This window comes from Tamandua tetradactyla, chromosome 8 (genome assembly GCF_023851605.1).
Source record: "Tamandua tetradactyla isolate mTamTet1 chromosome 8, mTamTet1.pri, whole genome shotgun sequence".
Lineage (NCBI taxonomy): Eukaryota > Metazoa > Chordata > Mammalia > Pilosa > Myrmecophagidae > Tamandua > Tamandua tetradactyla.
Window position 1 is genome coordinate 115,810,433 of NC_135334.1, and position 23,707 is coordinate 115,834,139.

Consider the following 23,707-nt stretch of genomic DNA (forward strand, 5'->3'; position numbering starts at 1 on the left):
TATGATTTGATTTATTTTAGTGGTGAAAATATTCTATGTAGGAAACATCCTCAGTGGAACCTTCCTTAAAGGTAAGAGAATTATTCAGTCTGATAGGACTAGAACTGAGTGTGTATTTGTGCCTGTCAAGGGAATGTGCTGCTCAGATGTTTGTCCAAAGAGTGTAGCTGAAGGCTGAAACACCTTCCAATCTGCCGCACACTGTGACCAAGTTACCCAGCCATTAACTGAGTATGGCAGGGTCTAAGACTGCAGGATTCCTGCCCAATATGGGACTTCTCTGTGGACAGTCTTTGCTTAGGATTTCTCCTTAATTCTAGCCACAGCTTTTTCAGATCTGAGCTACACTCTGAGGGTTTTCCTATATAAACCACCCCTCTCTGTCTCTTTCACAAGTGCCAGAACTACATTGTAATCTGAAGATTCTCCCCATCTACATTGCTCTCCTCTTTATCTTCCACAGGCATTTCCTCAAAACATTACATCTTTCATATTCAATTCTGCACTGGTATCTGCTTCTCTGATGACCCAGATTGATGAAAATATCTTCTAAAATACTCCTTTCTTCAGTTGTCTTCCCAACTTTCACTCCCATTCTCTTCTCTAAATGCAACTAAATTCATCCACTTTATCTTTCTCCCAAACTGTCCACTCTACACTGTGTATCCCTAAAAGTCTATCATACCACTTCTAAATGTTCTGTGCATCTCAAAGTATCCCCATCACCTTTTTATTTAAAATGAAATGTGACTACTGCCTGGAACCACTGCCTTCTCTACCACCACTTAAAGTGCTGCCAATCTTTTTTTTCAAACCAAGTAGTAGGGTAATTCTATTCCTTGTTCATCATTTATATTTCATAACATTAACTCTCAACCTTTTGCAAAAAGCCTACCTGCCTGATATTCACAACAAAAAGAAATGCTTGCTCTTCCCCTCCACATCTCTACTCTTCCTGGACTCAACCCTTGACTTTATTGAATGACTGTCTTCTTTCAATTAAATAATTATCTAACTGATTCACAGTTTGGTTGTTACTTTCTGGAGCTACAAACATCCATATGAATAAACCAGCCAGTACCTTGGTCTCAGATTATTCTCCTCCTTATAATCAAGGACCTCCCCCACCCCAACCAACAAACTTAAATTTTACACATTTAATTCCAACGTTATGTTTTAGAATTTATCACCACCAAATCCAAACTAAAGTCATCACCTTGACTGTGCATTCTGTTCTATCATTACCATTTCCTATCCCTCCTCCTTACTTACTCAAATATTTCAACTACAAATATTTTGAGTACATAATGACTTCCACTTTATTGATGACACCAATTTTTCAGCATCAGCAACCTGCTGTCTTCACTTCCCTTTTTACCCAAATTAGTCTATGATCCGTCATTTTAATCAGACCCAAATCACAGTACATGGCAGACTGATTTCCCTTTAAGGTCATAAATCTGTGTATCAAATAGACTCTCGACACAGATTGGAAGTCTTCTTTCTTTCTTAAAAAAAAGGGCACATTTTCATCCAAGCTTATCAAATTACCCCATTTCTATTCATTATAGCAGCTCATAATCTTAATCCATATTTTAATTGGATAAATATTTATCTTCCTATCCCCACCTAAAGACCTAGCTGTGCCCATCTTCACTTTTTTCTGTCCTTTTGTACCCAAGGATGCAGATATTCAATCAGGGTCAATTGCTCAATACATAGTTTTCCTGCCATTTCCTCCTGCTTTTTTAAGGAATTGGAACCTTAAATTTATCTATACATTTTTATTGATATATATTATATATTCACATACCATGTAATCATCCAAAGTATACAATTCATGATTCACACTTTCAGCATATATGCATTTATCATCACAATAATTTTTTGTTTTTTCTTAATGAAAAATAATGTATATACAAAAAAGCAATACATTTCAAAGCATATCACAACAATCAGCTGTAGAACAGATTTCAAGTTTGGTATGGGTTAGAAATCCACAATTTTAGGTTTTTACTTCTAGCTGCTCTAAGATACTGGAGACTAAAATAACAATATAATGATTAAGCAATCATGCTCATTGGTTAAATCCTATGTTCTCTGTATAACTCCACCATCGCCTTTGATCTTTCTTCCACTCACTAGGGATATCTGAGCTATGCCCATTCTAACTTTTTCATGTTGGAAGGGGTTGTCAACAATATAGGATAGAGGGATGGAACTAGTTGATGTTCTGGAGAGGTTGGCCTCTCTGCAATTCAGTACTTATTTAGTCTGGGGACCTATCTGGAGCTTGTAAGTTTCTAGAAAATTATCCTAGTGCACAGAACACTTGTAGAATCTTATGTAAAGCCTTAGGTATTCTTTAGAGTTGGCAGGAATGGTTTTGGTTGGGCTTTGGCAAGCTATGATAGGCATCAATATCTAACTGAAGCTTGCATAAGAGTGATCTCCATAGTAGCCTCTCCAGTTTATTTGAACTCTCTCAGCCACTTATATCTTATTTGTCACACTTCTTTTCCCCCTTTTGGTCAAGATAGCATTGATGATCCTACGGTGCCAGGCTAGGCTTATCCCTGGGAATCATCTCCTATACTTCCAGGGATAGTAGAATGACTCCTGGATGTCATGTAGGGAGGAGGGCAATGATTTTACTTGTAGAGTTGGGCTTAAAAAGAGAGAGATGCCACATCTAAGCAACAAAAGAGATCCTCCAGAAGTAACTTGTAGACTACTTATAGGTAGGCTAAGTTTCTCCACTACATACATAAGCTTCACAAGAGCAAGCCTCAAGATCAATGATTTGACCTATTGATTTGGGTGTTGCTAATGTTTGACACAATACACGGTTTTCCCCAGTGGTAAAGTTTGATAGTTCCATATTTTTCTCCCATCCTCAAGGGACTTTGTCAACACTTTTTGATTATCTGCTTAATGTACGCTGGGATGTATCCAGGCATTGCATTAATTAAGCTATTCAGGATCAAAGGCCCTCATTTTTATTCTGGGCTCCCTGTGTTTGGATTGTTTAAATGATCTATCCAGGTAAATTAGATCATATGTGTGAAGGTTTGAAAATATTATGGGCCCTAGAAAAGTTGTGTTTTAATCCTGATTCAACCTTGTGGAGGCAATCATTTCTTTTAATCCTTTTAATACAGCTTGGAATCTTTTGATTAGGTTATTTCCATGGAGATGTGACACACCTTATTGTGGGTATTAACTTTTGGTTAGTTGGCGATGTGACTCTCCCCACCAAGGTGGGTCTTGATTAGATTGCTAGGGTCCTTAAAAGGGGAAACATTTTGGAGAAATGCCCAAAATGACAGAGCCTGGAGAAATGACAAAAGTATCAGAGCCAATAGAAACTTCAAGCAGACCTGACGCAGATGCAGACATGTGGAGAACAGAGACATGGATATTTGCAGATGCTTGGAAGCCAGCAGATGTCACCATGAGCTGTTAAGCAGTCCAAACCTGGAGAGGCAGATGCCAGCCATGTGACTTTCTAGCTGACATAGGTATTCCTAACCCACCGACATCCCTTGAGTTAAGATAACCTCTTGTTGGTGCCTTATTTCAGGTGTTTTCATTGCTTTAGAACTGTAAACTTGTAACTTACTAAATTCCCCTTTTGTAAAAGCTATTCCAGTTCTGGTATATCACATTCTGGAAACTTTTGCAAACTAGGACAGATTTGGTACCAGAGAAGTGGAGTGCTGCTGTGGTTTGCAAATACAAAACATTTTGGAATAACTTTTTAAATACATAAGGGGAAACTTTTGGAAGAGTTACAAGGAGCTTGATAGAGAAGGCATAGAATGTTTTGAAGAGACAGTTGAGTAGAAATGTGGACTCTAATGATACGTATGATGAGGGCTTAGACAGAAATGAGACACGTGTTACTGTAAACTGGAGGGAAGATGATTCTTATTTTAAAGTGGCAAAGAATCTGGCAAAATTCACTGCTGGTTTTAGATGGAAGGCAGATTTTAAAAGCCATGAACTTCAATATTTAGCACAAGACATTTCCAAACTAAATGTGGAAAATGCAGTCTGGCTTCTCCTTGTAGCTTACAGTAAAATGCAAGAAGAAAGAGGTAAGTTGAGAAGTGAAGTCTTGGGTATAAAGAAAATAATAATTGGTGTCCTGGAAAATTCTGGGCTTCCAGAAAGTGAGTTCCCAGTGAATAAGGCCCAATGTGAGGATTTAAGACAAAGAAGCAGTCAGCCATTACAGAAAAAGCTGTGATTGGAGATGGAGTTATCTACGAAGGATTTGTGGAAACTCCTTGTCATGGTCAGGTTCATGTGTCAACTTGGCCAAGTTGTGGAACCACTTTGTCTGGTTGGGCAAGTGCTGACCTGTCTGTTTCAATGAGGACATTTCATAGAATTAGATCATGAGCACATCCACTGCATCCAAAGCTGATTCCATTTGTAATCAGCCAAAGGGGCGTGTCCTCTGCAATGAGTGATGCTTAATCTAATCACGGGAAGCTTTTTAAGGAGGATTCAGAAGGGACAGGCTCTTCCTGTTTTAGCTGGTGAACCTTTCCTGTGGAGTTCATCCAGACCCTCCATCAGAGTCATCAGCTTCACAGCCTGCCCTGCAAATTTTGGACTCTGTGTTCCTGCGGTCATGTGAGACACTTTTATAAATTTTATATTTGTGAGTGTTCCCTGTTGATTCTATTTCTCCAGAGAACCCTAACTAGTACATCTTGGTACCGGGAGTGCTTGTTAAGAAACAGAATCTTAAAAATGGGATTTTATGAATGGTTTTCTACTCTGACTGGACTCAAAGGCACTAAGGGCTCTGATTCCCATAATCAAAATGACACTCCCAATCCATGGAGTGAGTTGGCAAAAGAGATAGGCAAAATATCACCATTCGATTCTCCTAATGCTTCACTTGTACGAAGCCAGGCTCTGGAGGATAGTGTTTTTGACACCTTTACAGAGTTTCTTAGAAATAAGAGTAATAGAGATGTTGGTTGGTTGTTGTTAGATACACTGGCTACATTAAGGAATGAAAGGGATGGGCTTAAGGCTTCAAATGAGAAGCTTAAGGGCCATCTGATAGATGTAGATGTTCCTATGAGTATGCTGAAGGAAAATCTTATTTCCTGTAGCTGTAGACTTGAGATCTCTGAAAATCAGACTCAGAATCTTATGTTAGAGTAGCAACTTTACCATGTAAACTGAAATCTCAGTCTTGCATGGTGTCTGCCATTAAAGTGAGGGCATTGATTGGAAAGGAGTGGGACCCTGAAAAATGGGATGGTGACATATGGATTGATAATGATGGCGGAGGTGAGTTGAAACCCTAGACCATGCTGAGCCTTCTCTAGATAACCCTGTAATAGTCTGCCCTGAGGACATGGCCACCCCACCTCCAGCCTGCCTTGAGGAATTGGCCACCCAACCTCCTCCTGAAGGGTTTAGCCCTAGAGTGATTATTCCTGTTTCACCAGATGAAACTGCAAATGAAGGCCATGAAGCAAATGGCTTGGAAGATATTTCTAATTCTTTTCATAACCCACTCCCACCATCCCTCATTTCTTCTAGACCTATAACTAGATTAAAGTCCCAACAGGCCCCTAAAGGTGAGGTACAAAATATCACACATGAGGAGGTACGTTATACTCCAAAAGAACTGTGTGAGTTTTCCAATTTATATAGACAGAAATCAGGGGAATATGTGTGGCAATGGATTTTAAGGGTGTGGGATAATGGTGGGAGGAATATAAGGCTGGATCAGGCTGAATTTATTGATATGGGCCCACTAAGCAGAGATTCTGCATTCAATGTTATAGCTCATGGGTTAGAAAAGGTATTAACAGTTTGATTGGATGGTTGGTAGAAACATAGATCAAAAGGTGGCCAACATTGCCTGAGGTTGAAATGCCAGAACTGCCCTGGTATAATGTAGATGAGGGGATCCAGAGATTTAGAGTGATTGGAATGTTAGAGTGGATTTATCATGCAAAACCTGCTCTTACACCCCAGGAATGTCCAGAGGATGCACCTTTTACCAGGGTAACTGTGCATTGCGGAAAAGGAAATGATCAGATATTTCAGGGATTGTTAGACACTGGTTCAGAAGTGATATTAAATTCCAGGGGACCCAAAATGTCACTCTGGTCCACCAGTCAGAGTGGGGGCTTATGGAGGCCAGGTGGTCAATGGAGTTTTAGCTCAGGTCCATCTCACAGTGGGTCCAGTGGGCCCCCGGACCCATCCTGTAGTTATTTCCCCAGTTCCGGAATGTATAATTGGCATAGACATACTGAGCAACTGGCAGAATCCCCACATTGGCTCTCTAACTGGTGCAGTGAGGGCTATTATGGTGGGAAAGGCCAAGTGGAAGTCACTAGAACTGCCTGTACCAAGCAAAATAGTAAATCAGAAGCAATACTAGATTCCTGGAGGGATTGCAGAGATTACTTCTACTCCTAAGGACTTGAAGGATGCAGGGATAGTGATTCCTAACACATCCCCATTCAATTTCCCTATTTAACCTGTGCAGAAAACAGATGGGTCTTGGAAGATGACAGTGGATTATCATAAGCTCAACCAGGTGGTAACTCTAATTGCAGTTGCTGTTCCAGATGTGGTATCATTGGAAATCAATGTATCTCTTGGTACCTGGTATGCAGCTATTGATCTGACAAATGCTTTTTTTTTTTTTTTTTACATGGGCAGACACCAGGAATTGAACCTGGGGTCCTCTGGCATGGCAGGTGAGTATTCTTGCCTACTGAGCCACTGTGGCCCACCCTGGCAAATGTTTTTTTCTCAATAGCTATTAATAAGGACCAGCAGAAACAGTTTGCTTTCAACTGGCAAGGTCAGCAATATACTTTCACTGCCCTAACTCAGGGGTGTATCAACTCTCCAGCCTTATGTCATAATCTTGTCCTCAGGGACTTGACCATTTCTCTTTCCCACCAGACATCATACTGGTTCATTATATTGATAATATCATGTTGATTGGACCTAGTGAGCAAGAAGTAGCAACTACTCTAGACTTACTGGGAAGGCATTTGCGTGTCAGAGGATGGGAGATAAATCCAACAAAAACACAGGGGTCTTCCACCTCGGTAAAATTTCTAGGTGTCCAGTGGTGTGGGGCGTGTCGAGATATCCCTTCTAAGGTGAAGAATAAGTTGCTGCATCTTACCCCTCCCACAACCAAAAAAGAGGCACAACGCCTAGTTGGTCTTTTTGGATTTTGGCAACAACATATTCCTCATTTGGGTGTGCTACTCTGGCCCATTTATCAAGTGACCAGAAAAGCTGCTAACTTTGAAAGGGACCTGGACAAGAGGAGACTCTGACAGGTCCAGGCCACTGTACAAGCTGCTCTGCCACATGGGCTGTTTGATCCAGCAGATCCAATGGTGTGGGAAGTGGCAGTGGCAAATAGAGATGCCATCTGGAGCCTTTGGCAGGCCCCTGTAGGAGAATCACAATGCAGACCCTTAGGATTTTGGAGCAAAGCCTTACCATCTGCTGCAGATAACTACTCTGCTTTTGAGAAACAGCTTTTGGCCTCCCACAGGACCTTAGTAGAGACTGAACACTTACCCATGGGCCACCAAGTTACCATGAAACCTGAGTTGCCTATCATGAGCTGGGTGTTGTCTGACCCACCAAGCCATAAAGTCAGGCATGTGCAACAGCACTCTATTGTAAAATGGAAAGGGTATATATGAGATAGGCCCAGAGCAGGTCCTGAAGGCACAAGTAAGTTACATAAAGAAGTGGCCCAAATGCCCATGGTCTCCACTCCTGCCACATTACCTTCTCTTTCCCAGACCAAAGCTATGGCCTCATGGGGAGTTCCTTACAATGAATTGACTGAGGAGGAGAAAACTTGGGCCTAGTTTACAGATGGTTCAGCACGATATCCAGGTACCACTCGAAGGTGGACAGCTGCAGCATTACAATCCCTTTCTGGGGTGTCCTTGAAAGACAGTGGTGAGGGGAAATCCTCCCAGTGGGAAGAACTTTGAGCAGTGCACCTGGTTTTTCATTTTGCTTGGAAGGAAAACTGGCAAGAGGTGTGTTTGTATACTGACTCATGGGCTATTGCTAATGGCTTGGCTGGATAGTCAGGGACTTGGAAAGACCATAACTGGAAAATTGGTGACAAAGAGGTCTGGGGAACAGATATATGGATAGACCTTTCTGAGTGGGCTATAAACATGAACATATTTGTGACCCATGTGAATGCACACAAGAGGGTGACTTCAGCAGAGGAAAGTTTTAATAATCAAGTGGATATCAGTCAGCCTCTTTCCCCAGCAATTCCTGTCATTGCCCAATGGGCTCATGAACAAAGTGGTCATGGTGGTAGGGATGGAGGTTATGCATGGGCTCAGCAACATGGACTTCCACTCACCAAGGCTGACCTGGCTATAGCCACTGCTGAGTACCCAATCTGACAGCAACAGAGACCCACACTCAGTCTCTGATATGGCACCATTCCCCGAGGTGACCAGACAGCTACATGGTGGTGGCAGATTGATTACATTGGACCACTCCCTTTGTGGAAGGGGCAGCGATTTGTTCTAACTGGAATAGACACATACTCTGGATGAGGGTTTGCTTTCCCTGCATGCAATGCTTCTGCCAAAGCTACCATCCATGGGCTTACAGAATGCCTTATCCATCGTCGTGGTATTACACATTGTATTGCTTCTGATCAAGGAACACACTTTACAACAAGAAGTGCTAGAATGGGCACATGCTCATGGAATTCTCTGGTCTTACCATGTTCCCCATCATCCAGAAGCAGCTGGATTGATAGAACAGTGGAATGGCCTTTTGAAAACTCAATTACAGTGCCAACCAGGTGGCAATACCTTGAAAGGCTGGGGTAGTGTTCTCCAGGAAGCTGTATATGCTCTGAATCAGCATCCACTGTATGGTGCTGTTTCTCCCACAGTCAGGATCCATGGGTCCAGGAACCAAGGAGTGAAATGGGAGTGGTACCACTCACTATTACTCCTAGTGACCCACTAGGAAAATTTTTGCTTCTTGTTCCTGTGACCCTGAGCTCTGCTGGTCTACAGGTTTTAGTTCCAAAATGGGCAGTGCTTCCACCAGGAGAAAGAACAATGATTCCATTGAACTGGAATCTAAGACTGCCACCTGGTCACTTTGAGCTATTTGTGCCACCGGATCATCAAGCCAAGGAGGGGATTACATTATTGTCTGGGAAGATTGACCATGACTATCAGGGGGAAGTAGGACTGCAACTACATAATGGAGGTAAAGAAGTAGGGTGTCTTTTAGTAGTACCATGCTCTGTGATTAAAATCAGTGGAAAACTGCAACAACCCAATTCAGGCAGGACTACCAATGGCTCTGAAACTTCAGGAATGAAGGTTTGGGTCACTCCACCTGGCAAAGAACCATGGCCAGCTGAAGTGCTTGCTGAGGGTAAAGAGAACATGGGATGGGTAGTGGAAGAAGGTAGTGATAAATATGAACTTTGACCACGTGATCAATTACAGAAGCGAGGACTGTAATGCTGTTTTGTTCATGTTATACTATTTAGGTTGTAATCAAGTTTAAAAATGAATGTTGCCCAAGGATTTGCACCCTATTTTGGAGAGATTTAATGTTTTTCCAGTTATATGCAAGACATTTGAGTATTGTTAGGTAAAAGAAAAAAGTGTGTTTTATTGTTTTTATTTGGAAATTGGGTATGGTTTAAGGTAATATATATAGCTGCCAAGTTTACAAGTGGTGGACTGTCATGGTCAGGTTCGTGTGTCAACTTGGCCAAGTTGTTTGTCTGGTTGGGCAAGTGCTGGTCTGTCTGTTGCAGTGAGGACATTTCTTAGAATTAAATCATGATCATGTCGGCTGCATCCACAATTGATTCCACTTGTAATCAGCCAAAGGGGAGTGTCTTCTTCAATGAGTGATGCTTAATCTAATCACAGGAACCCTTTTTAAGGAGAATTCAGAAGAGACAGGCTCTTCCTGTTTCAGCTGGTGAGCCTCTCCTGTGGATTCGTCCAGACCCTCCATCGAAATCGTTGCCTTCACAGCCTGCTCTGCAGATTTTGGACTCTGTGTTCCTCCAGTCATGTGAGACACTTGCATAAATTTTATATTTGCGAGTGTCCCATGTTGATTCTGTTTCTCCAGAGAACCCTAACTAATACACTCCTTTTGTCTGATAGGCATGATCCAAGCATATTTCATAAAAAACCAAGGGTGTTATGGGATTTGTAAACATGGAACCACAGAGGGTTTGAATAAAAATGGGCAGAAATGGGACAAAGTGAAGCGAAAATATCTTCAGAGGCAGAACCATGGAAGCTAAGGTCTGCTGCCAGGAAACCTTGGCCCAGGAGAGTGGAACAACCCGTACATGTGGAGAGGGTGAGTTTGGCCTGGAAGCAGAGTGTGGGCCTTCGTCTCCATTGTTCATGAAGGGTTGTGCCGCCTCAGGCCTTGGAGATGGTGGAGTTCATAAACCAGGGATTCAGCGGAGCCTGGCTGTCACTCCACTTTTCTGGAGGGGTTGAACGTGTACTCCAGAGATGGGAGAGAACCTGAGTGAGACCACAAAGCCTAGAGAGGGTGGAGCTGAGAAAAATATGGTTCTCCTCAGTGTCTCCCAAAATTTCAAACTCCATGCTAGCATTTGGAGAGAACAAAGCTGCTGCATAGGCCCTTGGAAAGAGTGGGACTGCTGATTTCTAAAGCCCCCAAAATACATGACTCTCAGAATTTTGAAATCTAATGGAGTTTTCCCTGCAGGTTTTAGGAACTGTTTGGCTCCAGAGACCCCTGTTTCCCTTCCAGTTTCTCCCATAGAAATGGAAACAAGTACCCCATGACTATCCCTTCTTTGTATGTTGGCAACAGATAACTTGTTCTAAGTTTCATGGTCTGCCTTAGAACAGATCTGTTCTAAGACAGACCTGCCTGTACCTGACTTTGATGTCATTTTGTACTATTTTAACTTTGTAATATGTCTGTGTTGTTACTGAAAAATTTTAAGGCTTTGTGATATTGTGATGAAGTGAATGTATTTTTTTTTAAAGAATTAACAAAACAATTAGAAATCATTCCAATCTACATGTACAATCAGTAATTCTTAATAACATCACATAGTTGCATATTCATCATTTCTTAGTACATTTGCATCGATTTAGAAAAAGAAATAAAAAGACAACAGAATAAGAATTAAAACAATAATAGAAAGAAAAAAAAACAAAAAAAACAAAAACAAAAAACCTATACCTCACATGCAGCTTCATTCAGTGTTTTAACATAATTGCATTACAATTGGGTAGTATTGTGCTGTCCATTTCTGAGTTTTTATATCCAGTCCCGTTGTACAGTCTGTATCCCTTCATCTCCAATTATCCCTTCTCTTTTTTTTTTTTAATTAACAGAAAAAAAGAAATTAACCCAGCATTTAGAGATCATACCATTCTACATATGCAATCATTAATTCTTAACATCATCACATAGATGCATGATCATCATTTCTTAGTACATTTGCATTGGTTTAGAAGAACTAGAAACATAAACGAAAAAGATATAGAATGTTAATATAGAGAAAAAAATAAAAGTAATAATAGTAAAATCAAAACAAAACAAAACAAAACAAAAACCTATAGTTCAGATGCAGCTTCATTCAGTGTTTTAACATATTTACTTTACAATTAGGTATTATTGTGCTGTCCATTTTTGAGTTTTTGTATCTAGTCCTGTTGCACAGTCTGTATCCCTTCAGCTTCAATTACCCATTGTCTTACCCTGTTTCTAACTCCTGCTGAACTCTGTTACCAATGACATATTTCAAGTTTATTCTCGAATGTCCGTTCACATCAGTGGGACCATACAGTATTTTTCCTTTAGTTTTTGGCTGGATTCACTCAGCATAATATTCTCTAGGTCCATCCATGTTATTACATGGTTCATAAGTTTATCTTGTCTTAAAGCTGCATAATATTCCATCGTATGTATATACCACAGTTTGTTTAGCCACTCTTCTGTTGATGGAGATTTTGGCTGTTTCCATCTCTTTGCAATTGTAAATAATGCTGCTATAAACATTGGTGTGCAAATGTCCGTTTGTGTCTTTGCCCTTAAGTCCTTTGAGTAGATACCTAGCAATGGTATTGCTGGGTCGTATGGCAATTCTATATTCAGCTTTTTGAGGAACCGCCAAACTGTCTTCCACAGTGGTTGCACCCTTTGACATTCCCACCAACAGTGGATAAGTGTGCCTCTTTCTCCGCATCTTCTCCAGCACTTGTCATTTTCTGTTTTGTTGATAATGGCCATTCTGGTGGGTGTGAGATGATATCTCATTGTGGTTTTGATTTGCATTTCTCTAATGGCCAGGGACATTGAGCATCTCTTCATGTGCCTCTTGGCCATCCGTATTTCCTCTTCTGAGAGGTGTCTGTTCAAGTCTTTTTCCCATTTTGTAATTGGGTTGGCTGTCTTTTTGTTGTTGAGATGAACAATCTCTTTATAAATTCTGGATACTAGACCTTTATCTGATATATCATTTCCAAATATTGTCTCCCATTGTGAAGGCTGTCTTTCTACTTTCTTGATGAAGTTCTTTGATGCACAAAAGTGTTTAATTTTGAGGAGTTCCCATTTATTTATTTCCTTCTTCAGTGCTCTTGCTTTAGGTTTAAGGTCCATAAAACCGCCTCCAGTTGTAAGATCCATAAGATATCTCCCAACATTTTCCTCTAACTGTTTTATGGTCTTAGACCTAATGTTTAGATCTTTGATCCATTTTGAGTTAAATTTTGTATAGGGTGTGAGAGATGGGTCTTCTTTCATTCTTTTGCATATGGATATCCAGTTCTCTAGGCACCATTTATTGAAGAGACTGCTCTGTCCCAGGTGAGTTGGCTTGACTGCCTTATCAAAGATCAAATGTCCATAGATGAGAGGGTCTATATCTGAGCACTCTATTCGATTCCATTGGTCGATATATCTATCTTTATGCCAATACCATGCTGTTTTGACCACTGTGGCTTCATAATATGCCTTAAAGTCTGGCAGCGCAAGACCTCCAGCTTCGTTTTTTTTCCTCAAGATGTTTTTAGCAATTCGGGGCACCCTGCCCTTCCAGATAAATTTGCTTATTGGTTTTTCTATTTCTGAAAAATAAGTTGTTGGGATTTTGATTGGTATTGCATTGAATCTGTAAATCAATTTAGGTAGGATTGACATCTTAACTATATTTAGTCTTCCAATCCATGAACACGGTATGCCCTTCCATCTATTTAGGTCTTCTGTGATTTCTTTTAGCAGTTTTTTGTAGTTTTCTTTATATAGGTTTTTTGTCTCTTTAGTTAAATTTATTCCTAGGTATTTTATTCTTTTAGTTGCAATTGTAAATGGGATTTGTTTCTTGATTTCCCCCTCAGCTTGTTCATTACTAGTGTATAGAAATGCTACAGATTTTTGAATGTTGATCTTGTAACCTGCTACTTTGCTGTACTCATTTATTAGCTCTAGTAGTTTTGTTGTGGATTTTTCCGGGTTTTCGACGTATAGTATCATATCGTCTGCAAACAGTGATAGTTTTACTTCTTCCTTTCCAATTTTGATGCCTTGTATTTCTTTTTCTTGTCTAATTGCTCTGGCTAGAACCTCCAACACAATGTTGAATAATAGTGGTGATAGTGGACATCCTTGTCTTGTTCCTGATCTTAGGGGGAAAGTTTTCAATTTTTCCCCATTGAGGATGATATTAGCTGTGGGTTTTTCATATATTCCCTCTATCATTTTAAGGAAGTTCCCTTGTATTCCTATCTTTTGAAGTGTTTTCAACAGGAAAGGATGTTGAATCTTGTCGAATGCCTTCTCTGCATCAATTGAGATGATCATGTGATTTTTCTGCTTTGATTTGTTGATATGGTGTATTACATTAATTGATTTTCTTATGTTGAACCATCCTTGCATACCTGGGATGAATCCTACTTGGTCATGATGTATAATTCTTTTAATGTGTTGTTGGATACGATTTGCTAGAATTTTATTGAGGATTTTTGCATCTGTATTCATTAGAGAGATTGGTCTGTAGTTTTCTTTTTTTGTAATATCTTTGCCTGGTTTTGGTATGAGGGTGATGTTGGCTTCATAGAATGAATTAGGTAGTTTTCCCTCCACTTCGATTTTTTTGAAGAGTTTGAAGAGAATTGGTACTAATTCTTTCTGGAACGTTTGGTAGAATTCACATGTGAAGCCATCTGGTCCTGGACTTTTCTTTTTAGGAAGCTTTTGAATGACTAATTCAATTTCTTACTTGTGATTGGTTTGTTGAGGTCATCTATGTCTTCTTGAGTCAAAGTTGGTTGTTCATGTCTTTCCAGGAACCCGTCCATTTCCTCTAAATTGTTGTATTTATTAGCGTAAAGTTGTTCATAGTATCCTGTTATTACCTCCTTTATTTCTGTGAGGTCAGTAGTTATGTCTCCTCTTCCATTTCTGATCTTATTTATTTGCATCCTCTCTCTTCTTCTTTTTGTCAATCTTGCTAAGGGCCCATCAATCTTATTGATTTTCTCATAGAACCAACTTCTGGCCTTATTGATTTTCTCTATTGTTTTCATGTTTTCAATTTCATTTATTTCTGCTCTGATCTTTGTTATTTCTTTCCTTTTGCTTGCTTTGGGGTTAGCTTGCTGTTCTTTCTCCAGTTCTTCCAAATGGATAGTTAATTCCTGAATTTTTGCCTTTTCTTCTTTTCTGATATAGGCATTTAGAGCAATAAATTTCCCTCTTAGCACTGCCTTTGCTGCGTCCCATAAGTTTTGATATGTTGTGTTTTCATTTTCATTTGCCTCGAGGTATTTGCTAATTTCTCTTGCAATTTCTTCTTTGACCCAGTCGTTGTTGAGGAATGTGTTGTTGAGCCTCCACGTATTTGTGAATTTTCTGGCACTCTGCCTATTATTGATTTCCAACATCATTCCTTTATGGTCCGAGAAAGTGTTGTGTAAGATTTCAATCTTTTTAAATTTGTTAAGACTTGCTTTGTGACCCAGCATATGGTCTATCTTTGAGAATGATCCATGAGCACTTGAGAAAAAGGTGTATCCTGCTGTTGTGGGATGTGATGTCCTATAAATGTCTATTAAGTCTAGTTCATTTATAGTAATATTCAGATTCTCTATTTCTTTGTTGATCCTCTGTCTAGATGTTCTGTCCCTTGATGAGAGTGGTGAGTTGAAGTCTCCAACTATTATGGTATATGAGTCTATTTCCCTTTTCAGTGTTTGCAGTATATTCCTCACGTATTTTGGGGCATTCTGATTCGGTGCGTAAATATTTATGATTGTTATGTCTTCTTGTTTAATTGTTCCTTTTATTAGTATATAGTGTCCTTCTTTGTCTCTTTTAACTGTTTTACATTTGAAGTCTAACTTGTTGGATATTAGTATAGCCACTCCTGCTATTTTCTGGTTGTTATTTGCATGAAATATCTTTTCCCAACCTTTCACTTTCAACCTATGTTTATCTTTGGGTCTAAGATGTGTTTCCTGTAGACAGCATATAGAAGGATCCTGTTTTTTAATCCATTCTGCCAATCTATATCTTTTGATTGGGGAATTCAGTCCATTAACATTTAGTGTTATTACTGTTTGGATAATATTTTCCTCTGCCATTTTGCCTTTTGTATTATATATATATCATATCTGACTTTCCTTCTTTCTACACTCTTCTCCATACCTCTCTCTTCTGTCTTTTTGGTTCTGACTCTAATGCTCCCTTTAGTATTTCTTGCAGAGCTGGTCTCTTGGTCACAAATTCTCTCAGTGACTTTTTGTCTGAGAATGTTTTAATTTCTCCCTCATGTTTGAAGGACAATTTTGCTGGATATAGGAGTCTTGGTTGGCAGTTTTTCTCTTTTAGTAATTTAAATATATCATCCCACTGTCTTCTAGCCTCCATGGTTTCTGCTGAGAAATCTACACATAGTCTTATTGGGTTTCCCTTGTATGTGATGGATTGTTTTTCTCTTGCTGCTTTCAAGATCCTCTCTTTCTCTTTGACCTCTGACATTCTAACTAGTAAGTGTCTTGGAGAACGCCTATTTGGGTCTAATCTCTTTGGGGTGCGCTGCACTTCTTGGATCTGTAATTTTAGGTCTTTCATAAGAGTTGGGAAATTTTCAGTGAAAATTTCTTCCATTAGTTTTTCTCCTCCTTTTCCCTTCTCTTCTCCTTCTGGGACACCCACAACACGTACATTTGTGCGGTTCATATTGTCCTTGAGTTCCCTGATACCCTGTTCAAATTTTTCCATTCTTTTCCCTATAGTTTCTGTTTCTTTTTGGAATTCAGATGTTCCATCCTCCAAATCACTAATTCTATCTTCTGTCTCTTTGAATCTATCATTGTAGGTATCCATTGTTTTTTCTATCTTTTCTACTTTGTCCTTCACTTCCATAAGTTCTGTGATTTGCTTTTTCAGTTTTTCTATTTCTTCTTTATGTTCAGCCCATGTCTTCTTCATGTCCTCCCTCAATTTATCGATTTCGTTTTTGAAGAGGTTTTCCATTTCTGTTCGTATATTTAGCATTAGTTGTCTCAGCTCCTGTATCTCATTTGAACTATTGGTTTGTTCCTTTGATTGGGCCATATTTTCAATTATTTGAGCGTGATCCGTTATCTTCTGTTGGCATCTGCGCATTTAGACAGATTTCCCTGGGTATTGGATCCAAAAGTTTGGAAGATTTTTCTGTGAAATCTCTGGGTTCTGTTTTTCTTATCCTGCCCTGTAGGTGGCGCTCGTGGCACACGTTTGTCTGCGGGTCCCACCAGTAAAAGGTGCTGTGGGACCTTAAACTTTGGAAAACTCTCGCCGTCCTGGGGGTTCGCTAGCCGAAGCGGCTTGAGCCAGCCCGGGGTCCGAACGCAGGGAGGGTTGCTGGTCGCCGCAGCCAGGGAAAGAGCCCGTCCGAATTTCCTAGTCGGCCCTGGGCAACAAGCGTGGTGGGAGGGCGCCAGCGGCAGCGGCCCGCCCGAGAGAGTGCACGTTCCCCGGGAGTCATGGGTTTGGAAGGGGCCTCCCGCACCCGTCACTGTTCTCCGCGGTCTGGGGGTTTCCGATCCAATTCTCTCAGTTGGTCCGGGGGCTGTGCGTGGTGTGGGCGCCAGTCGCCTTGGTTTCAGGGGACCACCTCTCCAATTCTCCCAGCCGGCCCGGGAAGGGGGAAGGGAGTAACTCCAGCCGCTTGCCACCCCGCCCGGTAAGGCCCGCGCGCCTCGGCGATCTCACCCGAGCTGCTTCTCTCAGCCAGCCAGCCGTTCCAGGATGGGGTACGCTGTCTTTTTTATCTCTGTTGTGGCTTTGGGCGCTTTCTGTATCGTTTCTACTCCCCTAGTAGGTGTCCTGGAGAAGAAACTAAGATCCGTGCGTCTTACTAAGCCGCCATCTTCCAGGAAGTGAGAATGTATTTTGTTATGTGGAAAAAAACATGTTTTTTGAGGGGGTCCAGAGGGTGGAATATGACAGTTTGAAAATATTTTGTACCCCAAAAAAGCCATGTTTTAATCCTGATTCAAGCTTGTGGAGGCAACCATTTCTTTTAATCCTGATTAAATAATGTAGGTTAGAATCTTTTGATTAGGTTATTTCCACTGAAATTTGACACACCCACCTATGGGTATTAACTTTTGAATAGATGGCGATATGACTCCACCCATCAAGATGGGTCTTGCTTAGATTACTAGAGTTTTTAAAAGGGGAAACATTTTGGAGAAACACCAGAAATGACAGAACCTAGAGAAATGGCAAAGGCCTCAGAGCTTACTGAAACTTCAAGGCAGAGCTGACACAGATGCAGACACTTGGGAAAGAGAGACACAGATGGTAGGAGATGCTTGGAGCCCAGCAGACGTTGCCATGAGATGTTAAGCAACCAGAACCTGAAATGGCAGATGCCAGCCATGTCACTGCCCAACTGACACAGGAGTTCCTAACCCAGGGACCTTTCTTGAATTAAGGAAGGAATTAAGGTAACCTCTTTTAGTGCCTTAATTTGGGCATTTTCATTGCTTTATAACTGTAGATTTATAATGTATTAAATTCCCTTTTGTAAAAGCCATCCAGTGTTGATATATTGCATTCTAGCAGCTTTTGCAAACTAAAACAATGAGCTACAGAAAATTTAGGTTCTGGGCAAAACAAACCTTTCCACCTTTGGTCTGAAAGAATAGATATGGTTCTAAAATAAAGACAATGTCTTCCTTACCCCTGTATTCTGAATTACTTTAATCCTGACCTAATTGACTTTATTCTTAACTCTAAATACCAGATTATACATATATAAAGCAGCCTCTCAAAATCCAGAAATAATAATTCCCACCCTGGACTAATTGTGACTCCTGTAAGAACTTACAGTCTAGGCCACAGTTTTCTTATAACTATTTTCTGAATGAGACCATACAACATTTGATCTTTTATTTCTAGCTTATTTTGCCTCACAAAGTGTCCCACAGTTTCATTCACAGTGTTGCATACTTCACAACTTTGCTCCTTATTGCAGCAGCACAATATTCAATTATATGTATACACCATTGTTTGCCAATCTACTTCTTAACCAGTGCATGTTTCAGCCACCTCCATCCACTGGACATCATGTATAATATCCAAAGTCAACAGTCCATAAACACACTCAATTTTAGATAATTTCATTGTTCCCAAGAGAAAGATAGCCAATAAACATACCATCCTCAAATAGAAATTCAAACCTCCCCTTAATTCTTGTCCCTCCACCCAGTTTTCTCCCATGAAATTGCTGTGGTACTGTTGATATTGAATATAGCCCATAGCATGTTTTAGCAGTTTTCTACCTATACCGTTATACACTCTTACAAGATTCATACCTTTGTAGTAGTTCATGGAAGAATTTATTTGTATTTGTAGTGTTAATCAGAGGAACACATGGGTCTGTACAACCCCTTTCAATCATGTTCACCTTCAATATGGTAATATTATTTATAGGCCCACTAATGAGCTGCTTTCACTTCTATCTATTCCCTTACATTTAAATTCAACCTTATTAGCTAATTGTTCCCCCATCTTTAGTGTCCATGTATCTCTAGGTCCCCTATATTCTGTATTATAAACCTCTGATTTTACCTTCACAGTTGTCATAAATGTGGACTCATTCCTTTCATGAATGGCTTATTTCACTCAGCATTATGTCCTCAAGGCCAATCCATTTTGCCCTGTGTTGCAGGACATCATTTTGTCTTATCGCTGCGTAATATTCCATTGTGTGTATATACTACATTATGTTAATCTACTCATCTGTTAATGGGCACTTGGATTGTTTCCACCTTTTAGGGATTGTGAATAATGCTGCTATGAACATTGGTGTGCAAATGTCTGTTTGTGTCACTGATTTCAGCTCTTCTGGGTAGATACTGAGTAGTGGCATTGCTGGGTTATAGGTCATAGATCTGCTTTGTCTTTTGTTGCTTGTGCTTTGGGTATAAATTTTAAGAAGCCACCTCCTATTACTAGGCCTTGAAGATGTTTCCTTACATTTTCCTCTAGGAGCTTTATGGTGCTGGTTCTTATATTTAGGTGTTTGATCCACTTTGAATTAATTTTTGTATAGAGTATAAGGATTCTTTTTCATTCTTTTGGCTATTGATATTCAGTTCTCCTATGCCCATTTATTGAAAAGTCTATTTTTTTTCCAGTTCAGTGGATTTGGGGGCCTTGTCAAAGATCAGTTGACCATAGATTTGGTGGTCTATTTCTTTGCTTTTGATTTGATTCCATTGGTCAATACTTCTATCTTTGTGCCAGTACCATGCTGTTTTGACCACTGTGGCTTTATAATAAGTTTTAAGAGCAAAAAGTGTTATTCCTCTCACTTTGTTCTTCTTATTTAGGATGTTTTTGGCTATTTTGGGTCTCTTCACTTCCAGATGAATTTAGAAACTGGCTTTTCCAAGTCATCAAAGTAGATTGTTGAGATTTTGATTGGTACTGCATTAAATCTATAGATCAATTTGGTTAGAAGTGACATCTTAACTGCATTTAACTTTCCTATCTATGAGCAGACAATGTGTTTTCTTATTTATATATTTTTCTTATTGTATCTTTTACTTCTTTTAGCAATGTTATATAGTTTTCTGTGTTCAAATCTTTTACATCCCTAACTAAGTTCATTCCTAGATATTTGATTCTTTTAATTACTATATTGGATGGAATTTTTTCCTTAATTGACTCCCCTGTTAGGCCATTGCTTGTGTGCAGAAACATTACTGATTTTTGCACATTAGTTTTATATCCTGCCACTTTGCTGAATTTATTTGTTAGTGCAAGTAACTTTGTTGCAGATTTCTCAGCATTTTCCAATTTAGTATCATGTCATCAGCAAATAATGAAAGTTTTACTTCTTCCTTTCCAATTTGGATGCTTTTTATTTCTTTGTCCTGCCTGATTGCTCTTGCTAGAACTTCTAGTACAATGTTGAATAATAGTGGTGACAGAGGGCATCTTTATCTCTGTCCTGATCTTAGGGGGAATGCTTTCAGTCTCTCTCCATTGAGTGCGATGCTGGCTATGGATTTTTCATATATACCCTGTATCATATTGAGGAAATTACCTTTCATTCCTATCTTTTGAAGTGTTTTTATCAGAAAAGGATGTTGAATTTTGTCGAATGCTTTTTCAGCATCAATCAAGATGGTGATACGACTTTCACTTTGATTTTTTAATGTTCTGTATTACTTAATTAATTTCCTTGTGTTGAATCATCCTTGCATTCCTGGTATAAATCCCACTTGGTTGAGTTGTATAATTCTTTTAATGTGTTTTTGGATTTGATTTCCTAACACTTTGTTGAGAATTTTTGCATCTATGTTTGTTAGGGAGTTTGGGCTATATTTTCCTTTCTTATGACATCTTTATCCGGTTTTGTTATTAAAGTGATGTTGGCTTCATAAAATGAGTTACGTAGTATTCCTTTTTCCTCAATTTTTAGGAAAAGTTTGAACAAGATTGGTGTTAGTTCTTTTCAGAATGTTTGATAAAATTCCCCTGTGAAGCCATCTGGCCTTGGGCTTTTCTTTGTAGGAAGATTTTGTTGACTGATTGAATGTTTTTACTTGTGATTGCTTTGTTCAGATTTTCTATTTCTTTTTGAAACACTGTAGCTTGTTCGTGTGTTTTCAGGAATTTATCTATTTTATATTAATTGTCTAGTGTGTTGGTGCATAGTTGCTCTTAGTATCCTCTTGATTGTTTTTATTTCTTCAGGGTCTGTGGTAACACACCCCTTCTCATTTCTGATTTTGTTTATTTGTATCCTATCTCTTTTTTCTTTGTCAGCCTTGCTAGCGTTCTATCGATTTTTATTGATTTCCTCAAAGAAGCAACTTTTGATTTTATTGCTTCTTTCTGTTGTTCCTTTGATCTCCCATTCATTTAACTCTGCTGTAATTTTTGTTATTTCTCTTCCTCTATTTGCTTTGGGGTTAGTTTGCTGTCTTTCTCTAGTTACTCCAGATAAGCAGCTAAGTCATCAATTTTTGAATTTAGGTTAATAAATTTCCCTCTCAGCACAGCCTTTCCCACATCCCATAAGTTCTGATATGTTGTATTCTCATTTTCCTTCATCTTCAGATAGCTACTGATTTCTTTAGCAATTTCTTCTTTGACCCACTAGCTAAGAGTGTGTTATTTAATCTCCATATATTTGTGAAAGTGCTTGTTCTTTGGTGGTTATTGATATCCAGATTCATTCCATTGTGATCAGAGAAAGTGCTTAGACTTATTTAAGTGGTTTTAAATGTATAAAGACCTGTTTTGTGTCCCAGCATATGGTCTATCCTGGAGACTGTTCCATGAGCACTAGACAAGAATGTATATCTTGGTATTTTGGGTTGTAATGACCTATGTATGTCTGTTAGGTCTAATTCATTTATCTAAAATTGTTTAAGCTCTCTATTTCTTTGTTGATTCTCTGTCTGATTGTCCTATCTATAGAGAAGAGTGGTGTATTGAAGTTTCCTACTATTATTGTTGAAACATCTATTGCACCCTTCAGTTTCGCCAATGTCTGTCTTATATACTTTGGAGTTCCTTCATTGGGAGCATAAATTATGAATCTTATTTCTTTTTTGTGAATTGTCCCTTTTATTAATATTTAATGTCTTTATGTGTCTCTTATGATGTCTTTGCTTTTAAATTCTATTTTGTCCTATATTAGTATAGCAATCCCTGTTTTCTTTTGGTTACAGACTGTGTGGAACATCTTTTTCCATCCTTTCACTTTCAATGCATTTGTATCCTTGTGTCAAAATTGAGTCTTTTATAAGCAGCATACAGCTGGATTATATGTCTTAATCCATTCTCTCAATCTGTATCTCTTAATTAGTAAGTTTAGTCCATTAGCATTCGAAGTTATTACTGTGAAGCCATTTCTTGAGTCCACCATCTTATCCTTTGAATTTTATTTGTCAGATCTATATATTCTTTTTTTTTCTTTCTCTTTTTATCCTTTAAGTTACCGTTACTGGTACTCTTCAATTCTGTGCCCTCCTCCAGACCTCCTCTCATGTCTTTTTTTTTTTTTTTTTTTCCAGGCTTGCAGAACTCCCTTTAGTATTCCTTGGAGGGCTGCTCAGTTGTTGACAAATTCTCTCAGCATGTTTGTCTGCGAAAATTTTAATCTCTCACTCAGTGTTAAAAGACAATTTGGCTGGGTACAGACTTGTTGGCTGGAAGTCTTTCACTTTCAGAATCTTAAATATATCATACCAGTGCCTTCTTGCTTCCATAGTGTCAGTTGAGTAGTCTGAATTCAGTCTTATGTGGTTTCCTTTGTATGTGGTACATTGTTTTACTCTTGATGCTTTCAGGATTTTCTGCATCTCTTCAACATTTGACAGACTGATTAGTATGTGTCTTGGAGCAAGCCTATTTGGATTTATTCTATTTTCAGTTTATTTGGCTACTTTGATTTGCATATTTATATCTTTTATAAGGTTTGAGAAGTTTTCCCCATTATATTCTCAGCTACTCTTCCAACCATTTACTCTTCTTTTCTCCTTCTGGGACACAAAATGATTCTTCTATTTGTGTGCTTTGTTTTGTTCATCGTTTCCTGAGATCCAACTCAAATTTTTCCATCTTTTTTTGCCATTTGCTCTTTTATGCTTTAGGAGTCAGTTGTCCAGTTTTCTGTTTCACTTATTCTTTCTTCTGCCTCTTCAAATCTGCTGTTGTGTGTTTCTAATATATTTTTTATTTGGTATGAGGCATCTTTAATCTCTGTGATATCTGCTATTTTCTATTTATTCTTTCAAATTCCTCTTTGTGCTCTTCTAATGTCTTTTTGATATCCTTCATGTCATTAGTCAACCCACTGATTTTATTTTGTAGAGTTATATTAACATCTTTGATTACTTGTTCCAAAGTCCATTTCTCCTCAGTATTTGGTCATTAGGTTGGGCTATATATATCTGCATATTCATTTGCTTAGTGATCTGCTGCTGCCTTGGAGGTATGTACATATCTTGATAGGGTTACTTTAGGAGTTGATTTCCTTCAGTAGTCTAGAACTTTGTATTTTGGGGACAGGTGTGGAGCAGGATGCAGAGTATGGGATGGGGTACAACAGTGCAGTGACCATGGCACAGGTGTAGGCACAGTTTGGGGACACTAT